Source organism: Zootermopsis nevadensis, unplaced genomic scaffold, assembly GCF_977971745.1.
Source record: "Zootermopsis nevadensis isolate Lab colony 2312 unplaced genomic scaffold, Znev_1.0 Znev_ptg000011l, whole genome shotgun sequence".
Lineage (NCBI taxonomy): Eukaryota > Metazoa > Arthropoda > Insecta > Blattodea > Termopsidae > Zootermopsis > Zootermopsis nevadensis.
This window is the reverse complement of record NW_028259143.1, coordinates 17,227,690-17,247,260: the sequence shown is the minus strand read 5'-3', so window position 1 is coordinate 17,247,260 and position 19,571 is coordinate 17,227,690. Positions and strand designations below refer to the sequence as shown.

The 19,571-nt window shown below is 36.3% G+C and overlaps 1 protein-coding gene and 1 long non-coding RNA gene across 2 annotated transcripts in view; both read right to left on the bottom strand.

The window, feature by feature from the left end:
- Nucleotides 1-19,571, bottom strand: part of SLO2 (slowpoke 2) — a 284,378-nt gene that overhangs the window by 146,383 nt on the left and 118,424 nt on the right. The window lies entirely within an intron of this gene.
- The window catches only part of LOC147874152 (uncharacterized), an 89,498-nt gene that overhangs the window by 31,102 nt on the left and 38,825 nt on the right, over nt 1-19,571 (bottom strand). The window contains exon 2 of the long non-coding RNA XR_015534832.1: nt 13,116-13,995. This is a non-coding gene — a long non-coding RNA (uncharacterized LOC147874152). The remainder of the gene's footprint in view (nt 1-13,115; nt 13,996-19,571) is intronic.

Sequence of the window (19,571 nt, the reverse complement as noted above, 5' to 3'; positions counted from 1 at the left end):
CTCCCTTGGCCACATAATTATGCGAGCCGTCTTCTCAACCGATAAATATTGACTACCTAAAAATGTTTCGGGTAACGTTAAAAATAAATTTACAAAGACGACGACAAGGCACGTGTCATGGCTTTATATAGTTAACTCAGAAGAAAATTCATAACATAATCTAGCGCCCGTTTTGCGTAATGATAATAAAGGATGATTATTATCACAATAGGACAACAGCAAGACAGTCTGAACAATTATGTTTTAAACGCGTGTAGAACTTTCTTACTGAAAGCGAATAACAGGCCTCTAGACCCCTATTCTTAGACTATAAGAGAATTTCTGCAGAAAACATGTAGACCTGGAGGTTTACAAATAATTTTTAATAAGGAATTTAATCATTTTTAACAACAGCTAATTCTGACATGGTAATTAACGCAATGCAGATACGATACACGCTTGATGGGACAGAAGTGGATTACATGTAATAATTAAGTCGAAAAATCTGAAGCGAAGAGAAAATTTTGGAATTTGCTAACAGATGGCAGAAAAATATTAAAATTGATATTAATTAAATAATACTGAACCTATGGACTATTTTATTGGCTCAGGAGAGGGTCCAGTTGCGTGTTTTTACAAGTACGTCAGTGAACGATCAGGTTACTTAAAAAGAATGGAATTTGTAGGCGACCTGAGCAAATAACAGGTTTTCCATAGGGACTGTTCTCCACAGAGTTAATTAAATTCAACTGATAGTGTTTCCGGACAGGAAAAATAATTATGAGAAACACTAAAAAGCAGACACGACCAAATTAAAACAAAATTAATTAAAAACAAATAATAAATCGATACATCTTCCTGTACAAATTAAATGTCCTCAACGGAGATATTGTTCTCCACTGTCAACATCTTCTTAAGGACATAATTAATTTCCTTTCCTGTGTATTTACTATATTCAACATTTAACGTGTATTAGAATTCTACGGAGGTTCTCAGTGTTATATAATATTTTGTGTATTTATTCTCATTTTAGAATTTCCTGCGAATTTAAAACACTGTTACAAGTATTGTATTTAAAATAACAATTCATTATTACTCCTGGTACTTTCTGGCATGAGATATACAACATTCGTGAGGCGAATCTATTTCTCACACACCGCTCTAATCACACCACTAATATATTTAATACAGTGCATAATCAACATTGTTATTGTCGCCTTAGTTAATTAGTCAGCAGTGGAAAGGTTGTGTATCATAAAAGTAATCTCAGTCTCTTCTCGACTCTAAGTTTTGTCAGCTCTAAATCAGTCCTTCGGAGGTAGAATTTTGGTTGTCTCAGCGATCGGTTACTTACGCTATGCCACGAGACTTAAGTCATAACTCATTACTACTAAGCTTCAGTATTAATTTTAAATATTATGTAGAACAACTTCCATTATTCTACATAGTAGAAAATCACCCTAAATTCGTATTCAAGATACATTTTTACTGAAAAGTGATACAACGCAACACATAAATCATTATTTATCTTTGAAAGCTATGAAGTGCTAACACTTGAACATCTGTTTTTCTGCGTTGTATAGAAATACAGGCTATAAATTAGAGAACAGTCTATTGTTCCACAAAACAACATACAAAAGATTAAAATTAAGTAACGGTGTGTAACAAAGCATGAATATAATTATTTATCTTCGCGTGATTAAATAATATGGCACGATTTAATATATCGGACTCTGAAATATGATCTTATGAAAAACGAAAAATTAAATCCGCAACTATCTTGCTAACTACGCCTAATTAAATGGCGGAAGATGAATGGGTGGGAAAATAAAAATGCATACAAAATTTTAGCCAGAATACCTCAAGAGAAAAGGACACTTGAGATCTATAGATGAGAGAATAATATTAACATGTATGTTATTGAAGTATTTTGTGAGGATATAGACTGGATTAAGCTGGCTTCAAAGAGGGTTCAGCGCCACGCCGCGGTCAACACGACAATGATCTTCCAGGAAACACGAGCTAACATCAGATTGTCAATAATAATTGCGATTTATAGGGTTATTAAAATTAATTTGAAACCTACGTAATCATAAAACGTAACATGTTGTTAATGCATAAATGTAAATGTTTTGTAACAGCCGAAAGAATTTGTTCGTTGTTTATATGCAAATTAATTTTGCAATGTGACTATGCAATATCCTACGTGCTGTATATATTAAATCATGTCGTACGCGCACATCTCCATGTAGCATAAGATTCATCTTTCAAACACGGCCACGTTTGTTTTACGATGACAACAACCTCGTCTTTTGAGTTATTATTATTTAGTGTTCTGTCTGACGACAGGTCCATATGAACAGGATCCTTCCATCCTTTTCTCGGACTGGGACCTGTTCATATACGTTCTTGGCAGATGATCCAGAAGTGGTTTGCCATTGCCTTCTTCTGTGTGTGAATGGAGTAATTGTTGGGATGCCACAGAGGAAAACTCCGTGTTGCCTAGACCACGGCCTGTCCCAACACAAGTTATAAATTCAGGCACCGCCGGGAATCGAACCCGAGACCCCAGGATTACAAGGCCAGCGTTATAAACGCTATACCACCGTGGCGTGGGGTCTTTTGAGTAGTGTAGCTTAATTTCTGAATTCTCTGCAACGTAATATGAATAAAGGAGCACCAAAGTTAATAAAATATGTCAATTACACAGGGATATTCGATTACATTCATTAAAACAGTTCGGGCCTAAGGCAAACACCATTCGAAAAGATCGTGAATTTACCGGAATTCAATCCCGCACAGCATTCAATAAAATTAAAATTCCAGTTTAGGATTCTTTGCAATAGAAATCAAACGTGGAACATTATCAAAGTAAAGTTTTTTTTAAGCTTCGTGTGTCTTAAAAGAAGAATATACATGGATAAAATCAAAACTTGGTTTTAATAATTTTATATACAGGGTGTTTTTTAAGTAAAAAATACAACTATAAACTTAAATTAAATATACAAACACGTTTTTGGCTTCATACACAGGTCTTGTTCATGCCAGAGTGATTTTCAAGTTTTTGAACATCGATAATGCGACAGGCCACGATACGATTATCGACTCAGAATCTCGATCCTTCAAACGTAACGAGGGTACAATATGTCGGAGATAAAATACTCGATACGTCGTCACGACCGACTCTGAGTTAAGAATGGCTCGATATGTACATTGGTGTGAATAAATATTTACGAAAGGAGTGGAAAATGTGATATATCGGTTACTGCTACAAAAGGCTCCCTAGTAAAGAGCATTTCCTGATTCTCGTTTCTAAATCGAGTATCCGTTTCTTATCCACTAGTTCGTTAAATTGTGTGATTTCGCTAGTGTTCTTTCAGTTTTTTACAAAGTGTTTAGTGCACAGAGAAAGAACAAAGCCGACAATCTGTCTAGAATAAATATCCACTTGTTCTTAACATTAAGGTTATATGTATACATACCCTAGATACGAGGTGCGATCAGAAAGTTTCAAGACTGTGTCAATACAGGGCGAACCGGATGTAGTACGAACTTCTGCCTTTAGGGGGTGCGGCCTACATTCATAGTGATTCCGTGTGCCAGCCGGCATCATCGAATTAGCATTTGTTTCTTAGTTACGGGCGTTTTGGTAGTGCATTACACCGACCCTCCTGCGATTTCGGAATGGCGGATTTTCATGAACAAATCAGGAGCTCAAAGATCTTGCCGGATCGACGGATTTAGCTCCGTGTGACTTCTTCCTCTTCCCAAAGATGAAAATTCAGCTAAAGGATAGGAGATTTGAGACGATAGAAGAGATTCAGGCAGAATCGCAGATGGTGCTTGACTGGCTGACAAAGAAAGATTTCCAGGGATGCTTCCAGGCTTGGCAGCGGCGCTGGGATCGTTGTGTTCACTCCCAGGGGAACTACTTCGAGGGTGATGGATGAATTTAATACCTGAGATAAGTGTACGGGTTTTTATAGGCGCAGTCTAGAAACTTTCCGATCGCACCTCGTACAGTGGGAAATAATTGAACGTCTCAATTCATCCGATCCTTAAATGAAGATTTATGCCATCACTGATTGTTTAATTCTAAAGGATCCAGGAAGAACTGTATAGATCATTCGATTTGACTATCAGTAACTGTGAGTTTTGTATTTATGGACCCTGTATAATTCTCAGTGCAAAGAGCAATTATTTCCTTAAAGAGCATTAAAAATTTCGTGTTTTTAATTTGAAATGTTGCGTTCTCTTATCGGTTGTGGCTGAATTCTTAAATATTATTCAGAAGACCTTCGGTTTCAATGGTAAAAACGATGTTATCTGGACAGATTACACGACGTCCAGTAAGAAGATAATTAATGAATTGGACAACGCGGTCATAGCCTAATTTAAGGCACTGTTCTGACATTTTCCTGAAGGTACTGACAAAATCACGAATTAATCTTAACCATTCCTAAGGACCACAAGTCTTAGACAAATTGCTTTGTAAAAACTGGTTGAGAAATTTCGATAAATTTTTCAACACATCGCCACACATAAATAATACTAGTCTGTATTCTTCTCTCTTCAGAACTGTCTTTATAGCGACTAACTCCACGGAGCAGATTTCGAATTTAGAACCCGACATTTTCCCAGATGAGCTTAAAATTTAAGATTCGTTTAACTGCATCGTCCGGTTTCCACCTTCGAATAAACTAGCGTCTTTTCAAACTAATAATTTGGATGTATTTATCAGTTGTCTCTTGAATGACACATATCCCATCCAACTAAGTCTCCTTTAATTTTATCATAATAAATAAATTCGGCCAATTATTATTAACATCATCTTCACCATTTATGAACAAAACACATACTGCCAAAAGTAACAGTTATAAACCTCATTTTTAAATGTCAATCATAATATTACGTGTATGGGCTAGAATTCATTAAGTATAATTCGAGTGATTTTATGTGCGTAGTTTATGAATATTCCATAACATTCAAGATTTGATCGATTATCCAAATGTTCGTGTTCGTTACAGACAAAGCAGATAATCTTATTTTCCCTTGTCTTACAATTTCATCTAAGCTTCACTTAAAGAGATGGCAGGTGGATTGAAGCAGGCCTTAGCAAATTCAAACTCGCTTACCGTCCAAGAGATTCGCATATTGAAAAAGCTGCTATTTACCTTTCTGCATGAAGTTTCTTTCCAGAAGGAGAAGAGATGGTTTTTGTGGACCGTTCGCTCTGACCGAGATATACGTCAACACCATTAGCATTATGAGTGTTTCTGGACAGCTCAGTCGGAGACAGGAAGTGTTAAACTTCAGCCATGCAACATTCAGGTTCGATGTTCATTGAAAACCGAAACATGTCGTGAAAAAGATGATGCTCTAATTGTAAATCGAACATTTCGATAGAAAGAGTATCATTTTAATATATTTTAAACATTTTAAATATTAAATGTTAAATGTAGTAATAATATTTTAATATTTAATAAAATATTTTATTGTGATTAGACGGTTAAAATTAAACAATTATAATCATCACAATATGACGCAACATTATCATCTCATAGTTCCTAGTAGTTAATTAAACACCGTTAAGACGTATGGGAGAGTGGAGTCATTCTTTACCTGGGCCCTAGGTCTACCCCTGTATCTATCAGATATGAGGTTGGTTTAAGAGTCTATATCTCTGTGAGCGAGAACAGGATGAGCTGAAAAAGATTAAGGCAGCTGATGGCAGGTTATGGAAAACGCGCTCATCTGGTGCAGACTTCGGGCGGCTTTAATAAAGTATGCGCCGGCTTCTGTTCTATCGGGAACCATTCTTCTTGCTTTGTAGTACAAGGAATAATTCATGTCGACTCTTTCTGTAGTGTAAATGGTAATGCTGTTATACCAGATGCGCCAATGCGGTCTTCAACCATTACCCGCACATGTGCGTAATTTATTCATAAATCTACAGCTAAAAATTGGATTCATAAAGGATTTGTTAAACAGTAGCCTATGGTCTGCTTCTTAATGTATAATGTTTCAAAAATTTTAGTTTTCCTTAACGTGACAAACGAACCTACAAAATAATGTGCCTTATAAACTGACGAAGGATATTTTACTCTGTCAATTAATTATGTCAATGTGGCTAATTAATTGTTCTAGTAAAATGTTTTCTACCGATTATATTTACGTATTAAACAAAACAAATTGACGTCTAGAATACGGTGACCTCCACCAGCGAGCAACAAATCCATTCCCTGCCATCAGGTACCTCTTCCCAACGGAAGGACACGCACAGCCTAGGATCGTTCTGTGGCTTACTGCCTCCATCTTCAGGGCTAAAATGTTATAAAAGTGTGAACCGGAGAAGATGATGGCACAAGTTCTCTTCAAGCAAAGGGGTTTTAAATACAATAATTTTCGTTGGGGGCGTTTTAATTTTAGAGCCAAGGCAATCCGTAATGTCTTTCAGGCGAGGACCAAACTACGAGGCTTCATTTTGAGATGAGATAGAACAAGAATTGAAATCTTACCCTGTGACGAGCATCATCATGTGTTCAAGAACGTTCTCTACCGATCAAATCTTACACCCCACGTCGAGTAGGATTCCGACGTATCGCAAACAAGACATGCATAAAATTGGTAAAAGGTGCTGTCCTTGGGATGTCCTCGCCATTGGAGTGGAATAAAACTCATAACACATCAAGATCCTTCCCTCAACAGTTCTATAATCTGTCTTTCAAAGAAATTTCGATGGTTTTAAAATCATACTTTTATCTGACAATACGTTCTGTTTCTTCTAAACACGGCCCTTATGTAATAGGAAATATAAATGCTACTATACTTGTCCATTTATATCTGAAACCTGACACATTTTTCAAAAAGGGATTGCTTTTACATAGCACAGAGTGGTAGTTCAGTAACAAAATTAAAATAAGTAATTTGGCTGTTAAGGAAATTTTTAAATACTAAACGTATATTAAAACTCCTTGATTTATCGTGATATTAATTACATATTCAACAAATCTTTTCCAACTATACACATTATATAAAGCTGAATCCAGGACAATTTATACATCATAAATTGAAAATATTTTGCAAGGGAGTGGGCAGTGGCCATGTTAATGGACCACCGAACTATTTTTCGGAAAGTCAAAACGTAAATCACGAAGACACGTTTGTTCAGACAGCCGATTACTGTTTCCAGACTCGAACCTGGGACGTAATGAATTACAAAGCAGCACTGCATAATTTGAGATAAACTATCCTGGCGTGTGGTAATTTCTTAAAATAAAAGTCGAACAGATTTATAAATAATGTTTATGAATCCTGTTCAATAAAGAAGTGAACAGAATCATTATGATCGTACATTTACATATCACGAAGGATTTTACGTTAAGCAGAAATATACATTTGTTGCACGAATACATTAAAACATGTGTCTTTTTTCAGTCCTGCGATGATATAAAAGTTATTGTATTGCTTCGTCCATAATTGTGAATTTTTATGCATCGTGTTTCCAAATATGATGTCTCTTTTCTTTTCTTTTTTTTTTTTTTTTTTTTTTTTTTTTTTTATTTAGAGAAACCGGACTTTTATTGGCTCAACCTAACAACAAGTCAATTCTGGAGGGAAACTTTTGCTTCGCCTTGAATGGAGTAGATTAAAAAGACGATAAAAACATTTCCACGCTATGAAGTATCTGTCTTGCTGTTTTGACTATGTTCCGGGTTCTACATAAGTATTATTGTCATAAACATTCTTTGTTATTTCTATATTTGTATTATAATGTAGTAACGTTCGCTTACATTTTATGTATCTATAGATACTTTAACAGGATTCCTGTTTCAGAATACAGCAGTGTAGCATCGTGGTATGTTATTAATTATTAGGTTCGTGTTTTGACGTAACATCACTTAGTTACACGCCAAATTAAAAATTAACAAAGAATGTTCGTCAAAATAGCATATTACACTGTAAAAGATACGTGCAACTACTTAAGTACAGACCTGATGATGGCAATACAATAGCCGAAACATGTAGTCTGTAACAAGGCATACATTTCAAAACAGTGGAAAAGTATAAATAAGTGCCGGTTCATAAAAATACGAAACTAATACTTTAAAAAGAAACACATCTGTGAGCTGTACTAAATATCACACAGCAACCTGAATGTTGTCGACCAGTCTGAACTTACGTCTTGAAGTCGATAACAGATTTTCAGACTTTAAGGTAGCGCTTCTGTGTCGCCCCGAACAACGAGATATTTTCAATCTATCTCCAGACGTATCACGATGCTAACAGCCGAATGGAATTGTTTTTTATCTTGTGATTGAAGGACAGCGCAGATGTAACCTGAGCGTTAGGCTACGTGGAGAGCATTTTGCTGGTTTGTTCGAAGTTCCTTAAATTCCATGCAAAGTTAAGGCGTAAAATCTGCTTCATATTTCAGGAAATCGTCCGTAATAAACATCCACAAATAAAGATGGACGGTGTAATAAGATTCTAATTCACAATTTTATAGACTATAAATAACTCTATAGAGCAGAGGTCTTCTTAAGAAGATAGAGTCACACGGCTTACGGAACCCGAGGGTTCATCACCGAATTAACCAAAGCCCTCCATCGGACCCTGTCATGGGCCAACAAAATCCAGTCTCCTTCAACTCCTATCTCCCATAGATCCCGCCTGAGATTATCCTCCCATCTACGTCTAGGTCTCCCCAGAGGTCTCTTCCCCTCAGGCTTCCCAAATAGTGGACCCAACCAACCAGATGGCTTAGGGAACCCGAAGGTTCATCACCGAATTAACCAAAGCCCTCCACCGGACCCTGTCCTGGGCCAACAAAATCCAGTCTCCTTCGACTCCTATCTCCCATAGATCCCGCCTGAGATTATCCTCCCATCTACGTCTTGGTCTCCCTGGAGGTCTCTTCCCCTCAGGCTTCCCAAATAGTGGACCCAACCAACCAGATGGCTTACCGAACCCGAAGGTTCATCACCGAATTAACCAAAGCCCTCCACCGGACCCTGTCCTGGGCCAACAAAATCCAGTCTCCTTCGACTCCTATCTCCCATAGATCCCGCCTGAGATTATCCTCCCATCTACGTCTTGGTCTCCCCAGCGGTCTCTTCCCCTCAGGCTTCCACACCTCTTGTCCCATCCATGCGCGTTACATGCCCAGCCCATCTCATTCTTCACCCTGACAATACTGGGGGAGGAGTACAGATTTTTAAGCTCATAATTATGCAGTTTTCTCCACGCCCCACCGTCTCCTCTTCTAGTCATATCGGGGGGGGGCTCATATATGACAGCAGAACCAACACAGCACTCCCTAAAATTAACCACTAGAAGTTTAAATAATCCGGATCTAAAAAGAATTTCATAATTCACTACGATTGTTAATCGATTTGTCTGCTTATCGATCCCAAGCGGATATAAGAAATGTGTCTATACAATCTTTTATTCATTCGTATTTGAGGTAAATGGGGGCCTTTATTTACGCTTATCGCGCAGGGGTGTACAGCAGACAACACAAACGTAGGACCTGACAGTCCGTGTCACACGGATGAAATACTGTCGGATACTCATCGCCCTGATGATGGAGGCAGAAACGATCTCCGAAACGCGGCGCTACAACCTAGAAGACAGCCGTCTTGATACAGACTGCAAACAAAACACTGATTTATCCTGTTTGTGTCTCTACCAACAAATGTCCTTGTTGACGACACTGGAGAGGAAATTTGTAAGAAGAACCCAAACTACGTTTTGCCACCAAAGCTACAGATGGAACCCACATTCAGCAAACGTATTCTGAACTATGCATAAATGATTCAAATTCAGAGCGATATACTGAAATGATCCTCGTTAAAGACAAAGTACAACTTCCTAAGTTTGTAACGAGCCTTAGAATTCTAACACTGGCAATGAATTGAAACTTATTTGTCTCTCTGATATCTGTCATTTTCCATAAGCGGATAACATTTCTCGCGACGAACCACAGCGGATGGTAAACACTACTAAAACTTCTGTACGAGATTTGCCCTGTTTATTAAACGCTAACATTCAGCCGTGCTAATTGAATTAGAAGATGAGTCTGACAGACCTACAGACATATTCTCATTACCTTTAACACTTATAAGCCTTAAGACCGTCTAAATAATATTTAATAAATAAGTCCGTACCGCAATGAAAACACCTCACCTCTCCATTACAAAGATAAATTGGCTAACACTTTAATTAATAAATCGCTGTTTACCTTGATAATCACACGAAATCCACAAATATACTCAGTTGGTCAAATTCAGATTCACCTGATTATTAAATCAGGTGGTACATATAGTTACCACTGTGGTTTAAAGGTTTAAATTACGTGTTAAGGAAATACACACATTTAACACGTTACCCAGAACAGAAATACCTTCACATTAATTAAAAGGGCTGTATTCAGATTTGAAAATCCCGTGGTAGTTGAATCAACAAGGCGACAGGCGACAAACTGGACCACAGAGGATTCCATTCCCAGCAGTCATTCAGCTCATAACATTTTTACAATCAACAGGAAAAAGTTTGAAGTGATATAAGAGAAGGAAGCAGCTAATTAATTTCATTACGACTGCAACATTGAAACAAATCATAACGCGTTTGTCTAATGCGATAGTTAAATCAATGACTGAAAATATAAATAATGTAATTTGAAACACCTCAATCACTTAAAAGAATTAACCACTCAGCATGTCCAAAGCTCTAAATAAATGACGTAATGCAATTTATAACATAATAAGATTTTATTTATTCATTTAGTGTTCTGTCTGACTACAGGTCCATATGAACAGGATCCTTCCATCCTTTTCTCGGACTGGGACCTGTTCATATACGTTCTTGGCAGATGATCCAGAAGTGGTTTGCCATTGCCTTCTTCTGTGTGTGTGAATGGAGTAATTGTTGGGATGCCACGGAGGAAAACTCCGTGTTGCCTAGACCACGGCCTTGCCCAACACAAGTTATAAATTCGGGCACCGCCGGGAATCGAACCCGAGACCCCAGGATTACAAGGCCAGCGTTCTAACCGCTAGACCACCTCATCTTATTTTTATTTAGTGTTCTGTCTGACGACAGGTCCATATGAACAGGATCCTTCCATCCTTTTCTCGGACTGGGACCTGTTCATATACGTTCTTGGCAGATGATCCAGAAGTGGTTTGCCATTGCCTTCTTCTGTGTGTGAATGGAGTAATTGTTGGGATGCCACGGAGGAAAACCCCGTGTTGCCTAGACCACGGCCTTGCCCAACACAAGTTATAAATTCGGGAATCGAACCCCAGACCCCCCAGGATTACAAGGTCAGCGTTCTGACCGCTAGACCACCGTGGCGGTCATAATAAGATAAAGTCTGTTATGTGGAATAAATACATTTTATTCGCAAAGACACAAAGAGATCTAAAAAAAAACTAAACCACAAAACAAACAGAAACCTTTTCTACTTCATCAGATCTACAGGAATCAAACTCCTGCTATTGTATTATTTAGCTTCAACCACTGGAAAATGAACTGAATTTTTCAGTTTCCCCAAATATACTCACTTTTTCCTTCCACGTTTAAAGAGAATTTGGAATGTGAGAGCGATACAAAATGGCTTCATATTTATGAAGGGCATAATCTTTATTATTAGTTCATCGCACAAGAAGGTCCTCTAAGACCGTTACTTAAATTCATAACGACAGTTTCTATTATGAACTAAAATGGTCACCTAACACAGTTTTCACAGAAATCGTCTCCCACCTTGAGGGAGGAACACGGATTGAGGGTCTTTCAGAAGAGAGTTTTGTTGGAGGACATTTGGATATTGTCAGGGCGATTAAATTTTGGAGGACGGGGTGGGTTAGACATGCGGCATGCATAGGGGAGGGGTTTTACAAGATACTGGTTGGGAGGCCTGAAGAGAGGATAAAGTTAAGATGGACCTTAGGGAGACAGGAATCGACGGAGCGAACTAGATACAGCTGGCTCAGGATAGAGTCTGGCGGCAGGCTTTTGTGGACACGGTGATGAAACTTCGAGTTCTATAAGGAATGTGGGCTATTCTTTGACAAGTCGAGTATATAATAATCGTCTTTTAAAAGTACTTCCAGTATTATAGAGTTAGTAAGTATAACAAAAGTTAATATGCAGGAGTTACTTGCTTCGAGATGATAGTAGTACTGTTATAAATATAAAATTTTGGACTCCGATTCAAGAAACGAAAATGTAAAGTTTCTTTACAATGCAAAGGCATAGATTAAAGTGATTTAATTTTCACAGATACCATGGTGTATGAATCTAAATTCATAGCATGAAATAGTAGGCCTCATATAGACAGATATCCCTACACGTAATTAATTTCGAAGTATAAATTGATTTTCTAAATTAATTTCAATTCATAAACATGTAGATTATAACAAAGCACGGTGTGAAATATCGAACATCGTAAGAGACTGGTCTGTTACGAATAATATTTTTTGGTGTTTATAATTCAGACCGAGTCTCGAACACATAAATAAACAATAAAGCAATATAATTCATAAAAGTATCACAATTGTTTGGGGGGGAAAACCTCACGGGCGTTATGAATAAATTAAAAGAATGTTTAGTTTCATATTGATTTAATTCTCTTTAACTTGGGATTTTTAAAAAAAAATCGAACGTACGTGCACAAAAGTTTGAAACAATTCACAGTTCGACTGGAACGAAGTTAACAAGAACTAGATGCTGTAAAGACGTAAGAATTTGGGATGTTCCACAAACCAATAACTAAATCCTGCACAGGTTTCATGCATATGAATGCGTTCTATTGTGCTACATACCCCGAAGACCATTAGCAGATCCCACTGACAAACATTTAACACAGCAGTGTAATTTCTTGTGACGCCTGTTTCAATATTGTTTAACTGAATTCAGTCTGCGTGAAAATAATCTTTAAAATTGGTTTATAAAATAATAATGTTTGAAGTCAGTGATAGATTAATGGAAGTAAAATGAAATGGAAACTTTCTAACAGCTACTTGCACTTCAGCAGAAAGGACAGCATAGAATGCACATGTAGAAGGCACAGAATTTGTACACAACACGACAATCTACACATCCAGAGTCTCAAGATGAAGAGCTGTGTGTACCTGGAGTGGTTGGTTGGTTCGTTGAATTCTTGTTCTGAGTAGGACTCTTCACTGGTTACTGGTTTCTGAAGATCTGAGGATCCTTCACCGAGCAGGCCACGTAAACTTCACTCGGAGGAATCCACAGCTGAAGTTATGTTACACTGAACGAGCAAATCTCAATAAAATTTCACACGGTGTCACACTTATTCACTACGCACTATCTTGCCTTTATAAAAGCTTCAACAGAAGAAAGTCTTGTATGAATCAGAATTTCTAACACTTCGTTAGGATATCAGATGTCTAATCCCGTTTTCACAACATATTCTTTGTAAAAATACTTGTTTCTTTCGCGTTGTATATACATATAAATTTCTGTAGTAAATTTTATCTCAATTATCTATACAAAAATAAATTTACAAAAGTTTTCTGAAAACTATACCACCACGTTGCTCATCAATCAGTAATAAATTTGTGAAGTGATTTCACATTGCATGTGATCAATTATCAGCTAATTCAACACAAAAATCATTTATCACTTTTATTGGAAATTAAACGCGTAGGATTCTGTTTCGATAAAAACTTTCCTCTTCACGGTGTTCAACAACATAAGCACAGAAATTACTCAGTGTTTTGGCTTGTCAGTGTCGTGTGCACTCAACGCTAATCGGAGAATCAAAATGAAAGTTAAGCTCACTCGAGTGAAATTTATTCAGCCAAGAGGTCTGCCGTGTGGCTAGGAGAGACTGTTTGTTGCACATGATAAGACAAGCATTCTGCATGAAGCTTGGCAAACATCCCAGGTGTTCGTCGTATTAAAACATACTCTCTGCGAATACAAATCTGTTCTGTCTAGTTCACGTTACCCAACGACAGAACTTTGTCCAAGTTGAATAGTAATCTGCAAATAAAATTTAATATTTAGTGAGATGGTAAAGTTGCGTTATATTGTGATATAATAAATATATATTAAATCTTGTCCGTCTAATCAAAATAAATTCTTATTAAATATTAAAATATTACAATAATTAACATTTAAAATTTAGAGTATGTTATTAAAATGGAATAAAATCTGGAAAAGAACATCGTTTGATATCTGATAAAAATGTACGCTAAAATAATATATAGAAATTGTATTTAAGTTATTATTGATTTGAATCTTTATATAATTATATCCACCTGAAGATAGTTCTTTTAGGAACTGAAACATGTCGTGAAAAATAATGGTCTAATGTAAATCGAATATTTCGATAAAGAACATCATTTAATATTTTAAATGTTAATTATTGTAATATTTTAATATTTAATAAGTATTTATTGTGATTAGACGGACAAGATTTAATATATATTTAATATTTAGTATAAAAAAGTAATGACGCATTGCAAATTCTTAATAAGAATAAATCGTATGAATCACACACAATGAAGAAACAATTATTAGTACAAACAAAAAGAATTTACCGTGCAACTAATGACTGAATAATTTTCTTAATAATAACATAATTATTATTTGTATTATTTAACGTCTACTTCACAACGAATAAATTCAACTATTAAGGGTCTACATTTCATGTTCTCGAAATATAAAAATTATTGTACGTATCGCCGACAGCTCAGCGTTATAGTGATTTTACTTTCTAATGATATGAAAGAAATTTGGAAATGCATAAATTCTTCCTTCGTAGCGTAAATCATGCAAGTCTCAAATTGCGAATAAATATATGGAAATAAACATTTCTATATCGTGCGTGCATTTATTATAAAACTGCGTCACGTATGCAAACTGATAAACATAGAAGCGGTTATCAAACTTGAAGCCTCTTATGGATCACGACAGTTCATTGCCATGTCCAGACGATTCCGCCACTGGTACCACTATAATAAACGAGATGTATCTAATGCAAATTATTATACTCTGTTTCTTTACTATCTCTTTTAATATTATCCTCCCACTGACACCAAATTCTCAAAAACTGATATTTTATTTTCAGGTCTTCGGACTAAAATCACGTACGGATTTTCATTCATATTACGAACTTTGGCAATATTTACGGATACTTTGGAAATGTAACAAAATTAACGCTCGACTGTCGTTTTGAACATTTTCCATCGTCTTGGTTATTTGTTAAAAACACACACACACGACGTTTCGGAGCCTGGATCTGCATCCGTCATCAAGTGATGGTAGAAAAGGGGGGATGTCTACTCTAGTGGGTCTTTTAGACAGGTCTAGTCTCTAACAGCCGATCTTACTGCAAATCCATCGCCGGAACCTTTTGTACTTGAGTAACGACGCATTATTTGCAACTGATGAGGTAATCAAGATTCATAATGGCTGCAACTACGCATTCAAAAGTGAAAGTTTCATAATTCGTGGCAAGGAATACTAAATATTCCAGTACATTCTTTCCACGACAATACGCACGGTGCAATAGCTTAATAAATTTGCGGTTCCGATGGCTATGAGAACGCGAAATGTGATCTGGTTTGCGTCTTGTCGGTACTTAACAAAGTTTCTGAGGCACGTATAACATTCATTATAATGGAAGCCAGAAAAAGTTGGTTAAGTTTCTATGAGAATTGAATGTGTCCCAGCAGAAAAGTCGCCAATCCTTAACCAAATAACACGTTTTGCCTTACTCCGCGCACTGAACAACAAAAACCAAGCACTTGGGAGTGTTCTAAGTCCGAAATCGGATGTGACGTAAATGTACAGTTTGTCTCGATTACAATAACCCCGGTAAGGAATTAATTTAATATCATTGAAATTAGGATATGAATATTAACAAATTTTCATCTTATTATATTCCGCTGTTCCTAGTTTAGGCATTTATCTGTATAAATATTTTGTAATTTTATTATAAATTACTGTATATTAGTGAGTATTTCGGAAGTATTATCCTCATCTTCATTGTAAGAGCTTTAAACTGGTTATTTACGTACTTTACGGCAGTGTTTTATCATGTTGTGCCTTCCGTACACTTAACTGCTAACCCATAATTTATAATTTTTTTTAAAAAAAAGACATGTATATGTAATTACTGTGCAAATACGAGAGTAGAGTTTCACAAATAAGCAGAGTACAGACATTCAATGTATAAACAATCAAGCAGACACATTTAATTTCAGTTACTAATAAGAAAGAAAAACATATTATCAAAACAAGAAATGTTAAATTTCCTATCCAAGCCATATCACCCTGCAGATTTACAAATTATTTATTTCTGTGTAATTTAAAAAAAATTAGTTCAGACTGAAAAATATATTTTCGAGACAAGAATGTCGGGTTTCGTGGTAAAGATATGATTTCAATCATCTGAATATTAAAATATTAAAAAAAAATTATATTGATACTTTCTAACTATAATTTATATATTTTGCGTTTTATTCTCTAAATTCTTTTATAAATTCTTTCAAATTCTTTAGTGTTTATTTCAATCATTTACTTACAGGCCGATATGTACATCTAATAACATTTAAGAAAAACAACACCTTCGCCCAAATATGGAAAAACAAATGTAATGAAACATCACCAAAAAACTACAGAAATCATAATTGAGTTTTAAGCTCTTAGATATATTTTACACCTTGATGATGGTTTTATAAAAACCGAAACATGTTGTGTAAATGTTCCGAAATGTAAATCGATCAATCGATAAGGAACATGAATGATATTTTATTATCTTAATTATAAGAAATTTTAAATATTGTGATCAGACGGATTAAAATAAATAATTGAATATTAAAAGTTGCATGTAGTTTTCACCACATCGCTGCATAATCCAATCACCATCGATTTGCAGAGATTTAAATTTTCAACAGTCTCGATGTTTTAAAATCATTAGCAAAGAAAAAAATAATTAATTTTAGCACAAAGTTCGTCAATAACTTCACCAAATAAATATGTATTTGATGATGTTTCGTTTTACATAAGGTCACGTTTACTCAACACCAATTTCTTTACAACTCACAGCTCTTGTACAATTACTTATATTAACTTTAGGTAGTGACCCCTTCATCAACTTTTATATTCAATTTTATTCTCATATTTTCCAGTTTCATATATTTTTATTTGAGTGTGTATTCCTACATTTCTTGTGCCTTTCATATTTTTCGCTATTATCTTATACGCCTTGTATTACTTAATTTGGTCCATTTGCTATTCAGAATGGGTTTTTCTCTGTATCTCTTTCGAAAAATTTCAATTCCTTCCATAAACATAAGAATCCTGTCTGTTTCAAAACCTCTCCAAAATATTTTGCAATTAATGATAATGACACAGCTTAGCTTAGAACTAAGTAGGATCTGAGATTCTCACTGCAACCCACACGACAGCCAACTTCTAACTTAGAGAACTGTTTCCGAAGCCCACGGCACTGGAAATTTCAGTCCTTGGTGGCGTCGATAAAGTCACTAAATTGATTCATATTGCTTTGTACTGAAGCGTCCATGATCGCCGCGTGGAACCATCAACTCTCCTCTCCATTTTGACCCATGATATTCTACTGCACGATCATGCTTCGTATCCGGAAGTCCCCAGTTCGAATCCTGTTCCGTATTTACTTGATTTTAAGATGCATTTTTTCGCAATTTAAATTTTCTGAAATCGCCTCGCGTCTTTAATGTGACGGCGTCTAAGAATCGATATAGCATCTTCATTACCAAAACGCCTATTAGTAAATCAGTAATTGATAGTTTAATAAAAATCGAGGCAGAATAGTATTTTTTGTTTATAATATACTTAACGAGGAAATAAGGTATTTTCACTTAAGAGATTAAGTAAGAGGAAGATAGTGAAAATGCAGAGATGAGTTTCATGCTCTCAAGCTTCACCAAACGGCGATTAACCACTCTTAACACGTAGCAGACACCGGAAAATAAGAAGTACGTAAGAAATGTTGGATGTGAAGCGTGGAAACATAATGCCAGTAAGAACTAGGCGTGCATGAGAGGATAATAAATATTTCAACGAACAGTAAAGAAATACGAGGCGCGTCCACAAAGTAAGTTTCCCACTCGTCCCACAGCTAGCAAACCTTATATTGCGCGAAGCGACTGTGCGTACGTGATAGAGCAATGACGTAGCATGGCGTATGCACTAACGGCACCTCCCGCGTTCTCACAGTAGCATCGTTGCAGCTGTTGAAGATGGAGGTTCTTATTCCAGCTCCCGCCGACTGTGAAGTGCGGTCAGTGATAACGCTAGGCCGCACACGGCTCGACGGACAGCAAGTCTCCTGCAGGAGTTCAGCTGGGAGGTGTTTAATCATTCACCCTACAGCCCGGACCTCGCTCCCAGTGATTCCCATCTTTTCCTACACCTCAAGAAATTCCTGTCCGGTCAGCGTCAGCGTTTTGAGAATGACAGAGAGGCGGAGATGGTTGTCACACAGTGGTTCCAATCCCAGGCGGCAGACTTCTACGACACAGGTATTCAAAAGTTGGTCCCACGGTATGACAAATGTCTCAATTCCGGTGGCGAATATGTTGAAAAATAGCTGGACACTTGCTGTATCTGTTGCAATAAATATTTCCATTAAATTGTGTTTTGTTTCTGTAAACGGCCGCAGGGAAACTTACTTTGTGGACGAGCCTCGTATGACGAAATTTGGATTAGGTTAAACTCACACAAGATTGAGAATTGTGACGTGATCTTTTACATATTCATAAATATTTGGGTATTGAAAAAACGTGGAATTTCTAAAAATCTGAGAAACAACCAAATTCTCAAAGAAGACTGTACATTTCACTAAGAGTTAAATCACATTAGAATCTCAGCGGAATTGTTCGCTTTTACGTTCATCTGTCAGGTCACAAAGGAGAGGTCATGACACTTGGGACCGCGGAATTCAACGAAAATGAGCAGAGGATGAATAAGAAAATATATAAAGGAGACAGAACTTGCAACTCTCTCTTGTCCAATAGACCTTAGTCTCTGAAATATATGCTTCACGTTTTTATTCAGGTGTAGGCTACTTAAGGTAAGAGTTGGAATAAGGTTGTGGGCTTGTAACGCGGGGTCCCGTATTCGATTCCGTGTGCTCCCGTTATGTCAGTAAACATTTAAAAGTTATCACTAATTCTGTGTTTAAATTTGTTCTGTGAGTAACGCAAATGACAAGCGAGATATGCCATTTTAGTATTTAACAGAATAGTCTCACAAAATGTGATTGACAACTGAGGCAATGTTAATTTATTTAAATAATATTTACTGACATTAACAAAGTACCAAAATACTGCAACTCTGTTATTGACAAGTGTATGAAAGAGTAGACAATAACATTATTTTTATGAATTCTTCCACAACAAATGAAACAAACTCATACAAAAACTACGTCGTGATTTGTGACAGTTTCTTAAATGTTAGTGGCGTCACAAAGAACAGGATCTTACGGGATCGAAACCTGGTCTTGGGAGACAGCAGGATAATATTAAAATTAATCTTAAAATCTATAATGAGTGGGTGAGAATTCGTTT